At 54.0% G+C, this 22,596-nt stretch overlaps 1 protein-coding gene across 2 annotated transcripts in view; it reads left to right on the top strand.

Moving 5' to 3' along the window:
• The first annotated feature begins 1,590 nt into the window (after positions 1-1,590).
• The window catches only part of CORO2A (coronin 2A), a 49,745-nt gene continuing 28,739 nt past the window's right edge, over positions 1,591-22,596 (top strand). Inside the window, exon 1 of one of the 2 annotated variants that reach the window (XM_081803251.1) lies at positions 1,591-1,734. The gene's annotated coding sequence lies outside the window, so the exon portion shown is untranslated. The remainder of the gene's footprint in view (positions 1,735-22,596) is intronic. The other variant, XM_081803252.1, reaches the window with a different exon arrangement.

Here is a 22,596-nt window from a genome sequence, read left to right as displayed (position 1 = left end):
GTGCAGGGGGGCAAAGATGCAGACACAAGGCTGAGAAGGCACATCCTCGGGGCATGTAGGAAGGCTTCCTGGGGAGGTGATGAACCTGGAAGGAAGGACACCTTGGTTTAGAAAGACGGAGATGCTGTAGGAAGAGACTTCCTGGCAGAGCAGAGCATGTGCACAAAGGCACAGAGGTGCGAGTGTGTGGGGGTTGGGGGGACACACCCCAGATACTGGCCCAAGCCCTAGGTGAATTAGGGCATTCAGATGCCTTAGCCTTGGAAAGGTGGTGGTGTCCACCCCCAGGAGTAATTAAAAATAAAGGCAATATTGAGCCATAAGTATAAGGAACTCCCACAACATTCTGATTTCTCCATATGCTTTTCTGAAACATCAAATATCCGACTCATGTTGATATCTGAAGCTCAAATTCAGTCTGAGCAGTGTGTGGGGGGGGGTGGTGAAGGGGGCTTTGAAGGCCACACACAGTGGGGATGGGGAGTGGGGAGCGGACTCTGAGTGGGGAGTGGCCCAGTGAACAGTGAATGAGTTGCAGGCTTTGGCCCTGGCTATTCTTTCCAAGGAGATACTCAAGAGCCCCCACTTACTTAGCCACTCTAAGTCTCAATCTTCTACCTGTAAAATGGGGGTAATAATAGCTAAATAAAAGGGCCACTAGAATTAAATGAAATAATATATATGAAGTACATAGTATGCTCTGTTATTCACTCAAAATTGAGCTGGCTAGTGTTCTAGGTGCTCTGAGATACACAACTCAACAAAACAAAGAGCTCTTCTCAAGAGGGGTGGTGTGGTGAAGTGGCTCCGAGCTTGGGCTTGGGAGCCGTGCTGCTTGGGGTTGATGACTAGCTGTGTGATCTTAAGCGAGGTGCTTAAAGTGTGTGTGCCTCAGCTTTCTTATTTGTAAAATACGTCACAGGCTTGTGTGACGGTAAAGTGAGTTAATGCATTTAAGGTGCCTAGAACAGTGCCTGGCTCACTAAGTGTGAGGTGGTAGTTTTATTAAAAGGAGGGGCCTCCGCATCTCCTCCCATTGCCTAGTGTGCTCAGGACCCCAGAGCCGGCGAGACCGGGCGGCAGCGCCCCCTCCTGGCTGCCGAGAGAACGGAGTCCTCCCGTTACTGAGCCGCCCTCCCTGCTCTTTTCCTCCCCGCCGACTAGAAGCCTCAAGAATTTGTCTACCAGCCGGGTTTACCAGGCGCCACCCCCGCGGTGGGCTCTGCGCGCGCACTTTGCCGGGCCGGTAAATTAAGTCGTCTCCTCTAATTCTCAAACAGCTCTCGGACGCAGAAACAGTTACTGTTTCCATTTCGCCAAGGGGGAAACGGAGGCTCGGGAGGTCGAGTTCCTTGCCCCGTGGCACGCCTCGAGGGAGCGGCGGGTCCGCCTGTCCCCAGCCTCCGCTCGGTCGCCGGGCAGCCCGCCCCAATCACTGCGGCGTGTGCGCGCCGGTGTGCGCGCCTGTTCTGTGCGCGTGCGCGCGCCCGGAGACGGGTCCCGGGGGCCAGGAGCGCGGTCGGGAGGGTGGGGAAGGAGGGGTGCCCCTCGGACCCGGGGCGCGCGGGCGGGGCTCGTGCCCGGCCCCAGCCCCGCCCATCGGCCCCGCCCTCCCGGCTGCGGGGTGGGGAGGAGGCGGCGGCGCTGCGCGCGGGCACTCGGCTGGCGTTGAGGAGCGCGGAGCCGGAGCCGGACGCCGCGGCCGCCACCGCCACCTGCGCGGTCGTCATCAAGGTAGGGCGGCCCGGCGCCGTCAGCCGTGCCTTCCCGGTGAGCGCGAGGTGTGCGCGCTGCGCCTCCCGGCTGCAGCGCCCTGGGAGGGATGCTGGGCTCGGCGCGCCGCGGGGGACCCGGCGGGGCGCTGGGGGACGAGGCTTCCGGCACCCCCGCGTGACCTTACAAAGCACCGCCCCTCCCCAGGCCTCAGTTTCCCCATTGGGATAGCGGGCGCAATGGTGGCCCCTTCCGCTCCGCGCTGTTGGGGGAGGCCGCGCTGAGGTCCAGGCTCCCGACGGCTCGGGGCTGGGATCGGCACTGTCTGCACCGCCCACCCCTCCTGCCCGCAGGGAGGGCCGCTCACGCTGGGTGTGGCGAGCCGGTCCCGACAGGGCCCCCCTGGCGGCCTGGGTGCCCCCGCGGGACCCGTCTGGACCCTCCCCCTCCTGACTGGGTGACGGGCAGGGCCTCAGCTTCCAGGTACGGGAAACAGGAGGGGGCGACAGCCCGAGGTCCCCATTGAGCCCGCCTGGGCATGCAGGGTGGGGCCGTCGGAGCTGGCCAGCCAAGTCAGCCTTGCGGGGGGAGCCCTGAGTTGGGGGTGATGGGACCATCAGCTGCAGACTGGCCTGGACCAGACCCATGAACCCACCAGGGTTTAGAGAATGGTATGGAACGTCCTCTTCCCCGTCCCTGCCCCGCCAGGAATGATAGGGCTGGATCAGGTTCGTGTGTGTAGACCTCCAAGGGGGGACAGTGCCAAGAGAGCTGTGTCTGGGTGGGGTTGGGTCTGGGACAGAGCACGTGTCTGAGGGACTGTGGCTCCAGGCTCTCAGGGTAAAACAAAACAAAACAAAACAAAACAAAAGACCTCTGGCATCTGGCCCAGTGGCTCTGTAAAATCCCCTCTGGAAGGTCTTGCTGCCCCCATTACACACCTCTTATGATGGGGATCTTATTAACTCTAAACAGTTGGAAGCTGCTGGTCCTGCTCTGGGCACACAGACATCTTCCTCCTCTTCCTCCACCGTGGGGCAATCATCTGGTCCCTTCAGTCTGCTCACTTCCAGGCCCAGCAGCCCCAGGCCCAGCACTTCTCCTGCCAGAGCCAAAGGGAGCGAAGGGCAGAGGCTGGAGCTGAGGTGTCTGCCCCAGGGCAAGCAGCAGTAGGCCCGGGGCTGGTTCAGAACCTACCGGCATCAGGGCTGGAATGTGGGCTCTGCACTTCCCGCACCTGTGGAGCGCCTTTGGGTTAGCAGCGCCTTAGAGGTCTGGGGGGAGGGGAGGAGCCAGAGGAGCCCCTCTCCAGGCCCTTCGTCCTGCCTCCAGTGCCTCTTCCTCCTCCTCTTCTGTTGCCTGCCCTGATGGAGGAAGTATTTCTGAGAACCACATCTGGGCCTTCTCGTCACTCTTGTCCACTTCATGACCTGCCCTCACCCAAGAGCTTTCTTACTGCCTGGGCCGGTAGTGAGCTCTGTGTCATCAGAGGGATGTGAACAGAGGCTGGATGAGCACTTGGCTGGGGGTGAACTACCTTTGACTGCAAGTCTGGGATTCTCCGTCTGACTAACAGTGTGACCATGACAGTGCCCGCTGGTTATGGTGGAGCCTCACAGAACCTGGAGCTAGACCACAAATGAGTACTGTTACCCCCTTGTAAAAGCAGCCCAAGTATATGTGCTGTCCCTCGAACGGAGCTCCAACACACACGCTTAAGTGCTACCTAAGTCTCTTGTCGTCTCTACATATGTATAATCTGGGCTCTGTTTTCCTGCTCAGCATTTTGGCCTGATTTAGGGGCATGGCAGATTCTGGCTATTACAAAGTCATCCTATGCTAATAATTTAAAAATGTACTATGGAATTATGGCATGTCCAAGCTGAAAGGGATCTGAAGAAATCATCTCTTCAACCCCTCATTGTCTAGATATGCATCCCCTAGCCCCAGAGGGGACATGATTTGTCCAAGTTGACACAACAAACCAGCAACCAAGACCAGAGTATTTGCTTATTTGTTGGAAAACACATACCACATAGGAAGTAAAGGCAGTCTGTATTTATTCCTATAAAATTAGCAAAAATAAATACAAAAGGATAAACCTCTCTGCTGGCAAGGCTGTGGGAATTCTCCAGCAGCATTTAATTTTGCAGGGCAATCTGGCAGCCTGTTACAAGAGTCCAGGGAAATGATTCTAACTGCCCTTTGCCCCTAGACTTCTTACTTTGAGGACTTTACCCTGAGGAAGTAACTATAGAGAGAGATGAATGCAATGCTGTTCTTTATAACAAGTTTTCTCATAGTGAAGCTCTTGGTGTTTTATCTGAGGTTTAATAAACATTTCATTTGAAAAGTACAGCTTAAAAAATAGTAGCATTAAAGCTTCCGTTGCCGGAATCTGGCCAACATAAAAGCAACGTGGTCCAGAGGAAAGCTCACAAGATTAACGTCAGTAGGCATAGATTCCAGGATGAACTCTTCATGTACCCTGCTGTGTGACCTTGGTTCAGTCCCTTTCCCTTTCTTTCTTTTTTTAAAGATTTTATTTATTTGAGAGAGAGAGCTGAGCACGAGCAGGGGGCAGGGGGCGCGGTGTAGGAGCAGAGGGAGAGGGAGACACAGACTCCCCACTGAGCAGGGAGCCCCTCGAGTTTCTCGATCCCAGGATCCCGGGATCATGACCTGAGCCAAAGGCAGCCGCCCAACCTTCTGAGCTCACTCAGGCGCCCCCCGCTTTCCCTTTCTGACCTCACTTTCCCCATCTGTGAAACGGGATAGGTTCAGTGATTGCTGAATTTCTTTCAGCTCCGACAACCCGCCTTGGGGATCTAACAGATCTCTGTAACTAAAGCCTATATTGGAACAGTGAACACGGTGATAACCAAAGAATGTTCTAGCCTTCCTCCCCCATCATTAAATGAATCCTCTTAGAGACAGGCAGCTAGTCTTTTTTCCCTGGGAAGGGGCTTCATTCAGCATTAAACTTTTGTTAGTTGCAAATGGCCAGAACCTGGATTGTTATATAAGAGTGGAGTGTGGTTTTGTTTTTATTTTTCTTTGCCAGATATCAGGGGACAGAGATTTTTCAGGAAGACCAGAAAAGAGTGCAGCAGGATCTTCTGTTTGTTATTTTAAGGCTACAGGCTGTGCCCTGCCTCCTTCAGACCAGATTAGAGGTGCTTTGCAATCACACCTACTATGAAGGGCCAGGAATAGGTGACTTGACTTCTGTGAACAAACATTTATTGGGCACCTATTGTATACTAGGCCTTGAGGTGCCTCCTAGGGTCCTGCAGGTTGCCATGAGAAATATATTAGGTTAAACTATGTGAAATGGCCAATATCTGACTGTTTTTGACTTACAAGAAATGACAATTTCATTCAGTTCAGTCTAAATGGAAAAAGATAGAATTAAAGAGCCCTGTGCTCTCTACCATAATTGAGAAATTGGCAGGGTGCAGTGGAGGCTAGGACAGTGTGATTATAAGCTTGGAAAAGTCAAGGAGGAAGGGCATGGGAGCCTGACCTTGAAGAATCAATAATAATAATAATAATAATAATAATAATAATAATAATATTGAGTACTTCCCACCTGCCCGATTCTGTCCTAAGTGCTTTACATTCATTCATTTAGTCATTTAGCTGTTCGTTTATTGAACACCTACACTGTGCTCGGTATTTTCTGGGGTGGAGGCAGGAGTCTTGACAGTAAATAAAATAGACCCAAGCGATCTGTCCTAAAGAAACTTACAATCTGATAGGGGGGAAAAAGACAATAAACAATAAGTAAAGCAAATGATGATAAATGGGGTGGAAGAAATAAAAGACAGGGGTTATGTTTCAGGCGTGTGAGGGGGAGTGGAAGGACTGGGTTGGGATTTTAAATTGGGTGGTTGGGGGGATCATTAAGTGGGAGACTTTTGGGCAAAGTCTTGAAGGCAGTGAGGAAGGGAGCTGGGCTGGTTTCTGGGGAAGAGCCATCCAGGTGGAGGGGACAGCCAGTGCAAAAGGCCTGAGGTAGGACCGTGCCTGACATGTTCACGGGCAAACAGGCCAAAACAGAGTGATGGAGGAGGCAGGGGAGACTGGTAAGAGGTGCCCCTGGTGGTCGGGTTGTGGACCCTGCCCTGTACATCATGGCATCCTCTAAGTTCCTGGGGGGGGGTACTCTTTTTTTTTTTTTAAGATTTTATTTATTCATTTGACACAGAGAGAGAGCAAGCGAGCACAAGTGGGGGGCAGAGGGAGAGAGAGAAGCAGGCTCCCCACTGAGCAGGGAGCGAGATGCAGGGCTCCATCCCAGGACCCTGGGATCATGACCTGAGCCGAAGGCAGACGCTTAACCAACTGAGCCACCCAGGTGCCCCCTTTTTTTTTCTTTTTTTAAGTAAACTCCACGCCACACTTGGGACTCAGACTCATGACCCAAGATCAAGAGTTGTATGCTGTACTGACTGAGCCAGTCAGGTGCCCCGAGGAGGGGGCACTCATTTTACTCCTCTTTTTCAGTTAAGAAAACAAAGATACGGAGACATTAGGTAGCTTGCTGAGACACCGTGTCTCACAGAGGAGCTAGGGCTTTTAGTAGAGGGCAGGGAGGAGCTGTGGGACGGGGCCAGGGCATGGCCCGATCTGAGTGTTAGTGCGCTTCCTCTGGGGTGCAGAGAGAAGCTGTGGAAATAATCCAGGCTGGGGGATGAGGTGGACCCAGGCAGTGAACCAGTGAATGTGGGGGTAGAGGATCTGCCGAGCTTAGTGCTGGGAGTGGGGAGGGGGGTCCAGGCCAGGTGAGCAGGAGGAGGAAGAGGAGGAAGCCAGGCTGGTCTTAGGCTTATTTATTGAACAAACACTTAATAGCACTTCTGCTCCAGGCACCATCTAAGATTTGACGTACATTAACCCATTCAATCCTCAAAGCATTATGGAGGATAGATACTCTCATTTATTATTACTACTTTTTAAAATGGGTGTATTCTATTGTATGTAAGTTATATCTCAATAAAGTTAATTTACAAAGAATGTTTCTTTCTATTATAAATACTTGATGGTAATGGGGAATTTAGAAAAAAAGGAAAACAGAAAATGAATTATCCGTATCTTCTATTTTCATCTCAGATAATCAATATAAGTATTTTGGTGTATTAACTTTGTCTTTTTTTTACTATTTTCCCCATTTTTTAAGAGATTTTGTTTATTTGACAGAGAGAGAGAGCACAAGCATGTGGAGGGCAGAGGCAGAGAAGCAGGCTCCTGCTGAGCAAGGAGCCCGATGCGGGGCTCGATCCCAGGACCCTGGGATCATGACCTGGGGTGAAGGCAGCCGCTTAACCCACTGAGCCACCCAGGCACCCTATTCTCCCCATTTTACAGATGAGGACACTGGGGCCCAGGGTCAGCCATTTGAAGCCATGTCATCTGGCTCCAGTGTCCAGGGTCTTCATCTCTGTGCTGTGCTACCTGGAATGTCAGTTGGTGGGTCCCATTGAGACACCCCCCAACTCACCCCACCCCGGCATCAGTTCACAGATCGGGCAAGTGAGGCTCAGTGAAAGGCAGGGCCTTGTGTCGCATCTCTCACCTAGTTGGGAGCAGATACATGAGGGCTCATTCTAAGAAGAAAGAGGATGCTGAGAACTTGTGCAGGGTTGATGTGGCAAGTGCTTTTGGTCTGGCCTTGAGCCCAGAGTTTGCAGGGGGCTGGCAGGTGGCATGACCCCACCCCCAGGGAGTGCCCAGGACCGCCGGGCCGGGCTGCCGGGGCAGGCCCTGCCTCCCTGAGCTCAAGAGTCTCAGCCTTCCTGCGGGCCCTGGGTGGGAGGTGGCCAGGAGATGGGGAGGGAGAGTTTGGGGCTCTGCCAGGCCTGCAGGCCCCCTGGGAGTTGTCTCTTGTACTCTGACTGTGCATTTATTTCTGGCTCTGGTGCCAGCAAACTCCTGGGGCCGCCTGCTGCTAGGGATGCAGTCCTGGCATCCGGTCCCAGCACAGCGACCAGTTGAGCCTTGCGCCGGGGTCTTCCCCACGCCCCCCACCCCGCCCCACCTGCAAAATGGCATCATAATGGTGCCAGCTGCAGGGTGCAGTGAGGTGTAGGTGGCAAGTGCAGGCACACGGAGGTGCTCAGTAGATGGGCAGCTACTGTTGCTATCCCTGAGGCTACCCCGGGCTGTTGGCTCAGGCCGGGGGATTGAGCCTGCCCCAGCCAGAGCACCTCCACAACACTCCCCTTCACACCTGGCTGAACCAGGTAGGGCCCAGCCAGCGCCAGAGGAGACAGAAATGAACCTGGGGCAGTGGCCTGCAGTCCAGGATTGCAGACAACAAAAGACGCAGTGGAACGAAGGAAGCCACGCCTCTGAGGAGGGAGACCTGACCTGGCCAATAACGTGCTCTGTAGGCAAGTCCTGTCCCTTCTTTATGCCCCTTGTTCTCACCCATAAAGAGGGGAGAATATTTCCTGCCTTGATGATTGTAACAATCTTCATCCTAGCAGCCATCTACCGAGGCTTCCCTGTGCTTGGGGAGTATGGATGGAGAGAAACCAGACGCTTCACTGCCTGTAAGGGCACGCAGCCGGAGGGTGGGGGCAGGGGGCCCCAGCTCTGATAGGGAAGCCCAGGAGCTGTGGCCCTCAAAGAGGGGCATCTAACCTAGCCTAGGGTGGGGCTGGAGGTGGGGAAGGCTCCCGGAGAAGGTGACGTCTGAGCTGGGTTGTTAGTGGGATGGGAGTCAGCCAGACACTGGAGGGGAGGAAAGCAAAGAAGGTCATTTACGATTGGGTAAATGGCCCACCTCTCTGAGCCCCAGCCTCTTCATCTGTAGAATGGCTCAAAAGTAAATACTTGCTTTGCCTAATTTATAGGGTGGTTGTGAGGCTTAAAATTGGATAAAGAGCATGGAAGCGCTTTTGAGCTATAAAATGTCAGGCACCTGTTCGTTGTTTATTGTGATGTCTGGAGCCCCTGGGGGTTCGGGAAATACAGGACCAGCATCCTTCTGGGTCTCAGAGAACATCTGGTCTGTTTTAAAAGGCCTCAAATCAAAGCCAACAGGGACAGAAAGCCTCTATTCACCTCATACCCCTGATTTAAGAGCTCAAGAGTATTTCTGTACCGGGGTGTGGCTGTGCTTAGAGGGGGCCAATCACAGCCCTGTCCCGCTGAAGAGGACAAGTGTCTGCAGAAAGCCATCGGGCCGTAAGCACAGGCCAGGCCTCAGGACCTGGGTGAGAGGGGCTAAGGGACATGCCAAGGGAAGGGCGGGGACGACGGGAGTGCCATAAGATCACTGAGGAGAAACAGTTCTGGGTTGAGGAGGTCCACGAGGTCACATTAACTGGAAAAGCAAGGCAGAGAACAGTATGTGGGCACTGAGCCTGCTAGGGTTTGGGTTTGGGAGGAGAATGTATCTACACCCTTGCGGATATGGAAAAATATGCAGAAAGACACACATCAAGCTGGTTGATTTTCACTATCACTTTTGTCTTTTCTATATTTTGAAATTTTTGCATGCAATTTGACATTTGTTTCTAGAACAAGTTGTCCGTATGTAATATATGTGACAGTGTAATGAGGACGGTATAACAGTCTGACATCAGCAGGCTGGAGGGTTCCAGGAGGCACCCATAGCACAGAGCCATGGGGGGGGGCCTGGATGATACCCCCCGGGTGGCCCTCCAGGACAGTCGAGAGCAGAAGCCAGCGATGGCTTGAGGGAGGCATCACTGAAGGAGAGGTCTCTGGGATAGGTCCTAGGACCTTTCTTGGGACAGAGACTGGGGCTGGAGGTGGCTGCAAGCACCGTCAGCATGGTGAGCAGACTGTCCAGGCCAGGGACCGCAAGCTACATCAGCAGGAGCACAGCGTCAGATCCAGAAAGATCAGGGTTCTCCTGGCATTTGGGCCACCCCCGGAGTGGGACTAGGACAGCAGGGACAGGTCCAGCGGGCCCGCTGGCTAGGGCGGGGCCTGTGCCTTCAGATTCTGTGATGCTTCAGGGTTCCGCCTCAATATGCCAGACCCCAGCAGACCCTTTTCCCTCAACCGTGCACTTTCTTGGGGCTCTCACACACCTTCCCACCTCTTTGCAATGGAAATGAAGAAACTAAGCTACTGTCATATTTTCTTGAATGCAGGGTACCATCTGTTGTGAGATATACCAGATATACTGGTGAATCCCAGTTTCAGAGATGTTAAATGTTAAAAAACTGTGTCTTAGAATTAATCCGATATAACATGCAATAGGCCCCATACTAGACTCTTAATGTACGTATACTCATTTAATCCTCTATCAACCTCCTAGCTAGATATTCTTGTCCACTTTTTATAGATCAGGAAACAAGGGCCCAGAGAGGTTAAGTGATTTTTGCAAGGTCACAGAGCCAGCAAAAGATAAAGCTGGGATTTGAACCCATCCATCACTTCTTCCTCCTCCAACCCCACAAAGAAAAGGCTCCTAAGTGCTGGCCCTTAGGAAGAAGAAAGTGTTCGTGCTGCAGAGTGAACATAACGCCAGTTCAGAGTTCAGAAGTGCCCCACTGGACTGGTCATTAAACTCCCAGGACTATGAGTAATGGGGGGAGGCCTGGAGGGGAGCGGGGGAGATAATGGACAGGAAGGAGCTCTGAGAGCTTGTTGGCTGGTTCATTAGCCTCATCCTTGTTACGATCATTACCAAGAGTAGGTTGACCTATGGCCCACCCTGGAGAGAGACCACAGAGACCTGCCCCACACAGATTACCCTAGAGCCTCACCCAGAAAGGCCCATTCATTCATTTCCTACGAAGTTATTTTTCAATTTACTCTTGTGAATGAGACCTTTATCCATGTATGGGTCACTGAGTGCCTTTGAAGCCCGGCTTGATGCTAGGGATGCAGAGCAGAACAGACCTAGGTGCTGCCCTGGTGGGATCGCAGACCACAGGAGATGGGCAGTAGTCCTAAAGTCTCACAGAACCTGCCACAGGTGCCTGAAGGAGAAGGGAGGGCTTGCAGAGCAGAGGATGTGCTTAGTTCAGGGTCGCTGCAGAAGGCTATTCTAAGGGAAGGATTTTTTTCTTTTTCAAAGATTTTATATATTTATTTGAGAGAGAGAGAGATTGAGAGAACGAGTGGGAGGAGGGGCAAAGGGGGAAGCAGATTCCCCGCAGAGCAGGGAGCCCTATGCGGGGCTCCATCCCAGGACCCTGGGATCATGACCTGAGCTGAAGGCAGAGGCTCAACCGACTGAGCCACCCAGGCATCCTAAGGGAAGGACTTTTGAGCTGAGATCTGAAAGACCAGTAGGGAGTGATCAGGTGAAGGGGGGAAAAGGAGCCTGTTGGACAAAAGAAACAGCCCCAAGGCTGAAGGAAATGGACCATTGAGGACTTAAAAGCACTGAGTGTCTCCAGCTCTGATTCCTGGGCAGATGAGGCTGGAGAGGTGGAGCGGGCCAGACCCTGTGGGTCCTGGAGCAGAGGCCGGGGAGTGACATGCTCAGATGGGCATCTTTGGAAGAGGTTGGGGGCAAGATGGTTGGTAGGTGTGTGCAGGTGCGAGCAGCTGGTAGCAGGGGGCATAGAGATCAGTAGATGGTTTACAAGGTGTTGGGGGGGGGCATTCATGATGGATTGGCTGTGAGTCCAAGGATGAGGGAGCCACCCAGATGACCCGGGGAGAGAAGAGCTGTAGTGGTAAAGCTGTCACCCTGTTGGTACCTCCTGTCCTGGTTTGGGTTTTGTCCATTTTCTTCCCCAGCCCTCCTTAGGTATCCTGGTTCATCCAGCACCAGAGTTTTGCTGGATAATGGGGAAAGAAGTCAGCGGGTGAAGGTTTCGGGGTGAGGATGAGGTGACGGACCTCATGGGAGGAGAGAAGGGAGGGGCAGACGGGCAGGGACGAGGTAGAGGAGGCCAGTGATGGGCCGTCTCACAGGGGCAGAGCTGTGGGAAGGTGTCCCAGCTTACTGGACACAAGAAACAGGCCTCACAGCAGGTGGATGTCACACGGCCCAGACGCCATCCCTGGAGCTGGCCTCTCAGAAAGGCCGGATCCAAGCTTGGCAGCAGAGTCAGGACAGTGCCGAATGGGTTATGTCGCCCCGGAGAGCAGTCTGTGGTACCCGGGCGCTCTCCTCGGGCCTGAACCTGTTTTATTGCTCCAACAGGGGTGCCGACAAAGGCCTGGTCACATCTGGCAGATGACAGGAAGCAGAAGGTGCGGAAGGTGCAGTCAGCAAGGGGGCGCTCGAATTAGTGACTTTGGAAGCAGGTGGAACATTTTCACATGATGACAAAGTGCACGGTGTGGCCAAGGGAAGGGGGTGACTGAGGACAAGGAAAGGAGGTCATCTGGAGATGAGTTGTCCTTGCACAGGGGAAACTGAGGCTGGAGAGGATCTGGGACTTGTCTGAGGTCACGCAGCCAGTCAGTGGCTCTGCTGGTGTGGTTTCCTGTGCTGTGGGTTCCAGATTTCGGGGGGTGGTTCCTCGGTCTTCCTTGGGAGATAAGAACCTGATGCCGCTGGGTCTGCGTACGGCCCGGGCTAGGTGTCAGGAGGCCTGGGCCGGGGGCTGTGGCCAGCCGAGGGGTGGACGTGGACGGGAATGCTTGCGGGAAGACTGAAAGGGGGAGCAGCTGAGCGCGCAGAGTGCTGGGAGGGACTTACCGGCGAAGGAACCAATGCGAGCCGGGGCTGCTGATGGGAAGCGTACCGAGCCTCTTTGGGATGTGGCGAACATACAGGCCAGTTTTTCTCAGTCTAGGGAATAGTATCAGGTCCTGGGCGCTTGCCAAGGGCGGGGGAGGTGGGAGCAGCCTGGCCTGGCCGTGGGGAGAGTTTCTTCATTGACACTGTGGAGAGCTGCAGGCATATCATGATAATAAAAAGTCAGACTTTTAGTCGGTCTTATTATTGTTTTTAAGTTCTCTATAGAAAATGCACCCCCTTCTTGTCTGCACCCAGGCCTACTGCCCTTGTCCCCCCCCTCCACCTCCCACGGTGCCCCAGCTCTCTTCTTGGTTTACTCCTGGGCCACACCTCAGCTTTGAATGCCCAGCGGAGAGGCCATTGAAGGTTTTGGAAGAAGGGATGCTTCTGTCTCACGGTTGCCCAAGTGGGACTCAGCTTAGGAGAAGTCAGGGGGGGAGGTTAGGAAGACAGCCTGGAGTAAGCGAGAAGGATGTGGGAGATGAGGAGGATGAGAGCAGGGGAGAACAGAGCCGCAGAGAGACAGGAGCAGGACTTCAGGCATGCCCCAGAGGGCCCGGGACCCATATCCACAGCTGTCCGCCACCACACCAGGCCTGGGCCGGCACATCGGGGGGACCACCAGGCTGCAGGGGCTCCAAGTCCTGCGGTGTCTAGAGCTGTGGTTGGCAGTCAAAGGCAGACTCCTTAGGCTCTAGGAGCACCCCCAGATCTCACCCCCTAAACAAAACCTTCCAGAGTGTGAGGACAGCAGTAACGCCCCTCAGGGGTTAGTTCCCAGTCCGCAGACATCAGTGGGACCTCATGGGTATCCAAACAGCAAACCCATGAGCTGGGTTTGATTAGTCCCATTTTACAGCTGAGGAACCAAGGCTTCAGAGTGAAGGAGAGTAACTCCTGGAATCGTGGCCTACTGATGGCTCCATGTCCTGCCCCCCCATCCTGATAGCACTTGTAACTTGACTGGGACCCACACCTCCATGCCACCCTCAGCCACCCTCAGAGCCAGCAGGTGACCTCGTGACTCAGGGGATACAGCTGCAGAGGGCTGAGAGGTACAGGGACCCGAGAATGGCCCAGTAAGGGGCTGGACTGTGGCCGGGACGCCAAAGAAGCAGCTGGTTTCAGCATCAAGAACTAGAGATTTTCGTTCTCCCTGGGATCTGCCACTGTCTCACCTGGTGACCCTGGACCAGTTACATCCCTTCCCCACTCCTTGTTTCCTCACCTGAAAAGTGAGGGGGTTAGACTAGATGATCTCTACCATCCTGTGCAGCCTGAAAATCCTGAGAGTCTCCCCAGCTTCTATTCTGATGGCCTCCCAAGTGAGGTATGCAAGACGCTCGTTGGGGTGCAGGGAAAATATTGTCTCAGAGAGAGTCATTCAGCTTTGCTCACGTTTGCAGACCCACTGACACCCACACCCAGGCCGTCAGGCAGCCTCGTGTCCCGTGTCTCCAGAAGTCTCTGGAGAGAAGGGGAGAGCACTCTGAGAAAGGATGGCAAGGACGCCCCTACTCTTTGTTTTCAGGAGTTCAGTACAGTTAATTTAACCTCGTTAGTGAATCCAGGTTCATCCAGACTAATTAATCCAGATTGGATTTGTGGATTATATTAACCAGCTTGAATTAGACTAATCCTCACAAAATGGGCAAGTGGTTTTAGAAGATCCCTATCTGAACAGTGGGTTCTTAGTGCTCCTAATAATATGAGTACGAGTGGACAAGAAATTAACACTTGGGTTTCCGGGCATGATCCCATCGGCAGCCACAAGACAAGGGGGAAAAAAAAAACAGCAAAACCAGTGACAAGGTAATCAAGTCTGAGAAGTCAGCCCAAGATGTTTTTCAGTTGGAGGGGGGGCACTGTTTGAAATACAGGTTTAGAGTCACTCTGGTAAACGATGAATCTCGCCTTGTGTATATGTTGTGCCCCATAGCTCCTGATGATAGTTACTCGTATAAAATATTGGCGGGGTGGGGCTCATTTTTTTTTTCTCTCTGGAAAGAGTAAATGATAAAGAGAAAATGTCCCCCTGCTCTAACCTGCTGGTCCTTCTCTATGTAGCTGCCATGTCGGACAAGTCACCGTGTTTGTGATCGACCTTTGTTCCAGTGGGGTGTGATTGCTCCATTTTTCTACCTGTTCCCAGGGCAGTGACCCCGTGGCTACCTCTGGGCCCACAGAGCCCAGCACAGGGGTCTGTCCGCAGCTGGAGACATGGAAAATGTAGGGTGAGGCGATGTGCCCCGATTTACCTTTCCCAGTGTGGGGCTGCTGCCGAGCTGACCTTCCTAGCAGCAAAGACTCGGGGTCTGTCTCCCCTCCTGACCCTAAGGAGCCCCATCCTTCCCAGCCTAAACCACAGTCTGGAGAAATGCAGCCCACCTTTCAAAGGCCTGCGTCTCAGGAGGGTCCAGCTAGCGTGAATGATCCCCACCCCCACCCCACCGCCCGCCTCACAATTAGAAGACTTCTTCCCCCAGCCATGCTTGGAATTTGTCCCTCTGAGAACGGCAACACAGATAAGGAAAAAATATTTGTATCCAGGCACAGGATCAAAGGAAACTTTGTTCCATGTCTTAGAGGACTCTCCCGGCTGGGGGCCAGAAATCCAGATCCCATTCCCGGTTCTGCCCTTTAGGGATGTCCCTGGACAAGTGGACTCAATTTCCCTTTTTGTACCCCATGAGCCCTTGAGGTCTGGCCAGCGCTACTATTCTAAGAAGTGAATCTGGGATCTTTTGGGGTACCTGCTCTGCCGAGTGGTTCTCAGCCCCCATCTGGAGGAGTTGAGTATGGTCTGGGTTCCAACCTGGGTGAGAGATGGGGTCAACTTGGAACATGATGGGGAGGCGAAGAAGATGGGGAGAAGATGGGAAACTTAGTTACACAAGAAACTCCCCTGCCTGAGTGGAGCCATCGCAGGGGCAAGTGGTCAGCGGCCTCAGATCCTCTGAAAGGTTGTGTGGGGCGATGGCAGTGGATGCCGCTGGTGGGGCTCGAGGCAGGGCAGGAGGGGAAGTGTGGATTTCCGCTCAGTAGAAGAAGGAAGTCTGACAGCTGAGCTGCTCTGTCCCCGGAAGGAGTGAGCTTCCCATCACTAGAATGGTACAAGCCAAGACCCTCAGACTTTTCAGACAGCATGGTGTGGAAGGGAGGACAGAGAGCTGGGCTGGATGTCCACCTGGATCCCTGACGCTGGGCAGTCCTGAAATATTTGTTCTGTTTTTTTGCCCCAGATGTAATAAGATCATTTGAAAGCCGGAGTTAGCCCGTCTGGCTAAGAATTAGATTAGATAAGAATTAGAGCTTTAAATCAGCACAAAGGGGGTGGGGGAGGGGCACAAGGCTTTCTCTGCTGCCAGCCTGTTAAGGGAGTTTGGGTGCCTCCCAGCACAAGTGATCCCCTCCACCCCCAGATCTTTAGATCTTTCAGTATTGCCACTTGGAGGAGAAAGGACATGGGCACTTTGTGCTTCTGGTTTAATCTGTAAGCCCTGTTCACCTTATGCATTTTTGCTAAATGTTCGTTTCAACCCATTAATACAGTTAAATACCATAGGGCAGTGCCTAGTTCACGGTGAGTACTCAGTAGAATGCTATTATTACTTATTTTGAATTTATCTTGGATTCGCCGTGTGCCAGGCTGTGTTCTAAGTGCTTGTCATATGTGAACTCATTTACTACTTTAGGATGACAAAACCTGAGGCCTGGAGAGGTTGACTAGCCTGCGCAAGGCGTCCCAGCGGGTGTGTGCTAAGACCAGTGTCCGTGTCTGTAACCATCTCTGCGCCTCGCTGTGTGGTCACATCACGCAAGAAAGAAACAAAGCATGTGTGCCTTCGTTCTCCCTTCAGAGCCTCCCTAAAGCCTCAGGATGGTGGCAAGCAGAGATGCACATTCCCATTGTACACATGGGGCACTGGGGCCCAGAGACGGACAAGGACTTGAGCAGGGTCACACAGCCAGTGGGGGCTGGAGCTGGGCCCCTGGTCTCAGAACATCTGTGTACCTTCCCTGCGCAGAGCCCCATGGGAGTCCCTGTGAGCAGGCGCCGCTCCCTCAGGGGCTCTTCCTTCACCGGGAGCAGCCGGAGTCCCACAGAGGGACAGCAAGCCAGATGGAAGGGGATGGGAAGAGTCAGCCCTCTGTCCAGGCACAGATCCTCCAGGCCCTTCCTGAAAGTGCCCGGGAAAGTGGTGAGGACGCTCCCCCTACAGCAGGGCCTTCTGCCCAGGGAGGCATGGGCAGAGAAGGCCCTGAGTAGCCCGGCTAGCCCGGAGTGAGAGGGAGAGGGAGGACCTGCCTCCCCAGGGAAAGTAGAGCACAGGCAGAGGGAGGAGCTGGCTGATGGCCCTGCGGGAGAGCCGGGCCCTGATACCTCGGTGCTGCTCGCTCTTTTCTTCCCTTTTGGGGCAGAATTTGCATAACATAAAATTTACCACTGTAACCATTTGTAGTTCTGTGCCCTGGAGTATGTTCACCCTGTTTGTACAACCAGCAGCACTGTGATTTTTAAATTTTGATCTCCCAGTAGCCTATTCTATTCTTTAATGGTTTTGCTGACATGTATTCGTGAAATGTGTGCGTTGAGTGCTGAAATTTTCACGCTTGACAAAAAGGACCATGTGTCGGAGCTTCCCCCATGCCAGGCATTGCCTTGGGGCATTTTAAATGAATAAACTCATTCAATCCGTACCATTTCCCTGTAAGTTAGGTTCTGTCGTTGACCCCAGTTTACAGATGAGAAAACTGAGGCACAGAGAGGCTTAGTATCTTTCCCCACATCCCTCCCTGGCTCTTGTCCAGGCCCACCAGTTGCTGCCGTTTATTGAGGACTCACTGTGCACCAGGCTAACTGCGCTGTTCAGCCTTGGAGCCATTTTATAGCAGCCTGGCAAGAGGTAGGTGCCCATGTGGGTTGCAAGATCTAGAGAAGGAGAGTCTGGGTTTATATCTGGGTCTCCGACTCTGAAGCCTGTGTCTTGACCACCTGACCTCGACGCCTGCTATTCAAGACAGGGAGGCTAGCCTCTGAGCACCCGCCTGGTTCTTGAGGGCTGGCCTGAGCCACGTTTGTATATTGAGAATATTTGCGAGATGGAAAGGCAAGAGTCACAGCCCCAAGTGGCCCCGAGTTAGGAAGTGGTTGTGTGCTCATGGAGCCTTTGGAGGACAGGTTCCTGCTGCCTGGTAGTTGTGTAACCTCAGAGAAGTGACTCCATTGCTCTGAGCTGAGCACAGCTTGCCGTGCCCATGAGATGGGGTGATTCTCATGGTGGATGTGAGGAGTAACCTGAACAGTGAACAGGAAGGACTCTGCAAATCACAGAGCTGCGTTGTAGAGCGGTGGCTCTGCGTGGTCCCCAGATCAACTGCATCACTGTGCCCTGGGAACTTGTTAGAAATGCACATTTTCAGGGCGCCTGGGTGGCTCAGTTGGTTAAGCGACTGCCTTCGGCTCAGGTCATGGTCCTGGAGTCCTGGGATCGAGTCCCGCATCAGGCTCCCTGCTCAGCGGGGAGTCTGCTTCTCCCTCTGACCCTCCTCCCTCTCATGCTGTCTCTCATTCTCTCTGTCTCAAATAAATAAATAAAATCTTAAAAAAAAAAAAAGAAATGCACATTTTCAGGCCCCCTACTGAATTGCTAAATCAGAAACTCCAGGATGGGCCCAGCCATCTGGGAGTTAATCAGCCTTCCAGGTGATTTCTGTTGCACCCTCAGGTTGAGACCCGCTGTTGGAAAGCTGCACACAAAATGTTCATGAGATCCTGTCACCAAACCGAGCAGAGAGTCAGACTTGGGCCAGAAGGGCCTCCTCAGCCTGGGCCACTGACATCTTTCCTGTACTCTTCAGCCTCCGCGGGGCTTCCTGCCCTTCCTGGCCCACGGGCCCCGTCTGAACAAATGATTGGGGGGAAGCTCAGGGAGGCTAGAAATGGGGACACAGTGGCCTCGCCGTCCTCCCCCGGCCCCTGTTGCAGTTGCTACCTGAAGAATTGATTAGGGCCGAGCATTATGTCCGTGGTCTTAAGCTGGGGAGGGAGAAGCAGGAAGGGACCGCCCAGTGCCCTCCAGTGTGTCCGGCCGGGCTAGGATCAGAGTGCCGGGTTGCCCAGGCAGGAGGAGGAAACAGGCAGGCAGGCCCTCAGTCATATCTGGGGACTCGGAGCACAGGGAAATGGGTTGAGGGAAGAAAGGAAACCATTTTCTGATGTAAAACCCCAGCTGCTGAGATGTGGTCTAGGAGCCAGGCCTCCCGGCTCCACGGCTCTCTCGAATTGCTAGGACCTGTGGAGACAGGTCAGCCCTTGACTCCTGGTTAGCAAATCCGAGGCTCTGCCCTCCTCTAATCAGGCACACTTTTCCTCCTGAGCTCAGACAAGTAAGGCCTCAGAATCTTCCTCCTCCTCTCCCTTTTCATGCTCCACAGCTCCCCTCTCCAGCCAGCTAGAGCCGGGCCTAAAACAGAACCCACTCACCCACCTATTTCTTCCTTAGATACAAGCCCAAAGTTGAGGAAAGAAAATACTTTCTCCGGCCAAACATTCTAACTACTTAATAGCTGGGGCCACATTCCCAGCAGCCCTCACCTCACCACACCCCTGGTTTCAAACTGACATCTTCCCGTGGTCTCAAGTGCCAAGGCCTAGCCAGATTCAGAGCCCTCGCCAGTACCTGGCTGCTCCCTTGCATGTGCCCAGACCCCAGCCAGACCGGACCCTTGTGGTTCCCTGGCTGTGTCTTTTACTTCCTCCCCCTACACCACGCACCCTTACCCCCTTTGCTCTGTGCTCAGCTCACCCGACTCAGCCTTTCAGGCTGGCCTCAAACAGACCTGCCCCGAGGCTCTCACCCACTCCCCGGATTTCCACCTTCCCACTGCAGCCTGTTCAGTCCTGTTCGCCCCGAATTGAGCTCGCTGGTTCCGTGTTGGCCTCTCCCATCAACCTGAGCCCCTGAGGGCAGAAGTCCCTGCCAGGTCATCCTTGCCTCTCCCCCACCAGCACCCTGCAGAGGCCAGGCTCTGGGAGGGCCCCAGGAATGCAGGTTGAAGTCACACTGGGCCCCAGGGTCCCTGCAACAGGGCAAGGCGGGAGCTGACTTGTGGGCCAGAGGTGGGGGCCCCCCCAGAACTGAGACTGGAGGGCTTCCGCTCAGTGTGGAATCCTGAGCCAGGCACTCTCCCTGTCCGGGCCTCAGCGGCCCCCTCTGTCCAAAGACAGACTCAGAAGCTCTGCTGGGAAATGAATGGTGAGGAGGAAATAGTACCTCTAGATTTCAACCTCCTGCAGCTGGCTTCAGAAAGTCCCCAGTGACCCTTGTCTCTTGAAACTCTCAGATAAGGAGATTGTGGGGCAATAAAGCTGCATGAAGTTTTGGTCTGGGCCTGATTTAGGGGAATAAACAGGAAGAAGCTGGGTTCTGTGTCTCCAGGGAAGCAAGACAAGAAGGGCACCAGCCCTGCAAGGACGGGGACAGCCTATAGGTAGACAGCTCTGTCATCCTCACGGTCCCGGGTTTTGGTGCATGTGGGCTGCAGAGCATTCAGTGGACCACCCTAACAGTTGGGCAAGGTAAGAGTATTACCTGCCTGAGAAAACAGACCCTGAGAGGGGATGAGATTTGCCCAAGGTCATGGAGCAAACTGGTGTCCGAATCAGGACTCTCCCACCAGACCAGCACACCTGCCATGAAAATGACAGCCCTCCCCCATTCCTCGTGCCCAAAGAGCGGGTTCAGGAGAGGCTGGTGGCGTGAGTGGAAGTTAGTCCAGGAACCAGGTGGCACCCCGCCCCCCCTCCAGGTATCTGCTTGTGGGATCTGGCCTGCGTGTGGGCAAAGCAGAGGGGAGGACCATTCAGACTCGGCGGTCTGATGGGTGGATGGCTGGATGAATGGATGGAAGGAGCAGGCAGGAACACGGGCAGCAGGACTGGGGGAGGGAAGAGGGCAACCACAGCTGAGCTCTTTAAGGTATTTTGTAGCCATTATCTTGTTCAGTCCTTGGCAAGCCTCTGTGAGGTAGATAGTAGGGTACCCTTTTACAGATGCAGATGCTGAGGCCCAGAGACAGGTGGAGTTTCAGGATTTGAATCTGATTCTCCTCTTTCCCTGCCCTGGGCAGCCTCATAGCACAGAGAGAGCTCAGGCCAGTGAGCCAGGGTGGCTCCCTGGTGGTGGTTCTTTGGGGTCCAGGAAGGTGGAGGGAGACGAGGAGCAACCTAGGAGCCCAGCTAGGTACTTTCGTGGGGCTGCTTTGCTTCCAGGCAGAGAAAGGGGCATGAGCAAAGATGGCGTGCTTGGGAAAACACAATGCTTTGAGAGGAGAGCAGATAAACCATTTTGGCTGAAGGACGAGTTTGTGGAGATGAGACACGGCCAGGGGCAGTGTGGGGCCCCACACCCCAAGTCCAGCCGTGGGCTTGCTCCTGAGGACAGAGGGGACCTGGGGTGGTGGGTCTTAAAGGGAAATGACGGTGTCAGAGGGAGGTCAGGGAAGGAGTCCCCGGCTGGCGTGGGGCAGAAAGGGAGTCGCCCAGAGAAAAGGCTGCCCAGGCTTTGCAAGACTTGTGGGAAGGGGACAGGACAGTTGGGGGCCGTCGGCCAGGGGAGGTCAGGCTATCACAGGAGGTCCCCTGCCCCTCTTCGGTGCCGGGGACCTGGCTCTGGGCAGTGTCAGATGTCAGGAGGAGGCTCTCCCTTGGGCCTAATCTCATCAGGAGGAGAGAGGCATTTTCCTGGCTCTGTCTCTGACCCAATCTGTATTTCCTGTGGGCCTGCGGGGGAGGCATCTGTGCCGGACCAGAAGGACCGGAGACCTGGAAGAAGGGAGATGGGGGCAGAGGAGGGGCCCCACGGCAGAGAGAACCTGGAGACAGGGCTGTTCTTAGTTTCTGGCTGCAGGGCCCTCTGCCTTCCCTGCTGATACGGCGGGTGGCGGCGGGGGGGGAGGTTGGAGGGGGGAATTGGAGGCCTGGTGGAGGGTTCCCCTGAGGCAGTATCCCTGATTTCCTGCGAGGGCTGTGCTGATGGAGAAAACCAGAGGGCTCCCCCTGTCTTGCCCAGCACGACTCCCATCCCTACCAAGAGCCCCAGTCCCCTCAGCACGGGGCTGAGCGAGGCTGCAGGCTTCTACCCTGAGGATCCCCGCCAGAGAGATGCACACATACACTCTTCGGGTTCCTCTTGAGCAAGAGGGATTATTAGTTAGCTTTTCATGGGTGCTTGTCTGTTCCCTCCATCAATGTGGTGAGCACCAGGGGTCAGAACTCTGTGCCTAGCGGGGTGCTTTGCACTTTCTGGTTTGGGATTTTTACTCAGACCTCCAAAACGTTGGGCCGTCAATACATAGCTGTCACGTACGAAATCAAATCTTAGCGTGCTATAAACATTGGGACCACGACAGTCTTAACAGCAAACATTTGTTGAGCGCTAAGTATGCACCCAGCATCACTCCATGTGCTGTGTGGATTATCCTATTTAATTGTCCGGGCAGCCCTGTGAGAGAGTGTGGACCCAGGACTGAACAGCTTGGCTTCAAATGCCAGCTAGCCGCCTACTAGCTGTGTGATTTTGGACACGTTGCTTAACCTCTCTGGGCCTCCAGTTTTCTCATCTGTAAAAATGGGGTGATAATAGTACTTCGGGGATTGCTGCAAGGATTGAGTTAGTACAGGGAACATACTTCATGCATAGTTAGTTGTTACTATGCCAAATTTTGCTGGTGAAGAAATAGCCACATTAAGTCACCCGCCCAAAGTCACACAGGTGTGGTGGACATGCTCTGTAATTACACTGTTAATTGGGTACCCAGTAGCCACATGTAGTTATTGAGCACTTGGAATGTTGCTAAGGTGATGGAGAAGCTGCATTTTACGTTTTATTTCCTTTTACTTCATTTTGACTTTAATTTAGAAGCCACAGGGCCCCCGTGTCAGAGCCGGTGCGGGGGTCCCAAGGCCAGTGGTCTGATGTCAGTGATGCTCATGTGCGTTCGAAGTTGGAGCCTGCAGCCCTGTGCTTTAGCAGTTTAAGATCACGCCATCTTGGGGCGCCTGGGTGGCTCAGTTGGTTAAGCGACTGCCTTCGGCTCAGGTCATGATCCTGGAGTCCCGGGATCGAGTCCCGCATCGGGCTCCCTGCTCGGCGGGGAGCCTGCTTCTCCCTCTGACCCTCCCCCATCTCGTG

This window comes from Leptonychotes weddellii, chromosome 14 (assembly GCF_054177405.1).
Source record: "Leptonychotes weddellii isolate Sample4059 chromosome 14, ASM5417740v2, whole genome shotgun sequence".
NCBI classification, from domain to species: Eukaryota; Metazoa; Chordata; class Mammalia; order Carnivora; family Phocidae; genus Leptonychotes; species Leptonychotes weddellii.
The sequence above is the reverse complement of the archived record's forward strand: the minus strand, read 5'-3'. Positions and strand labels throughout refer to the sequence as shown.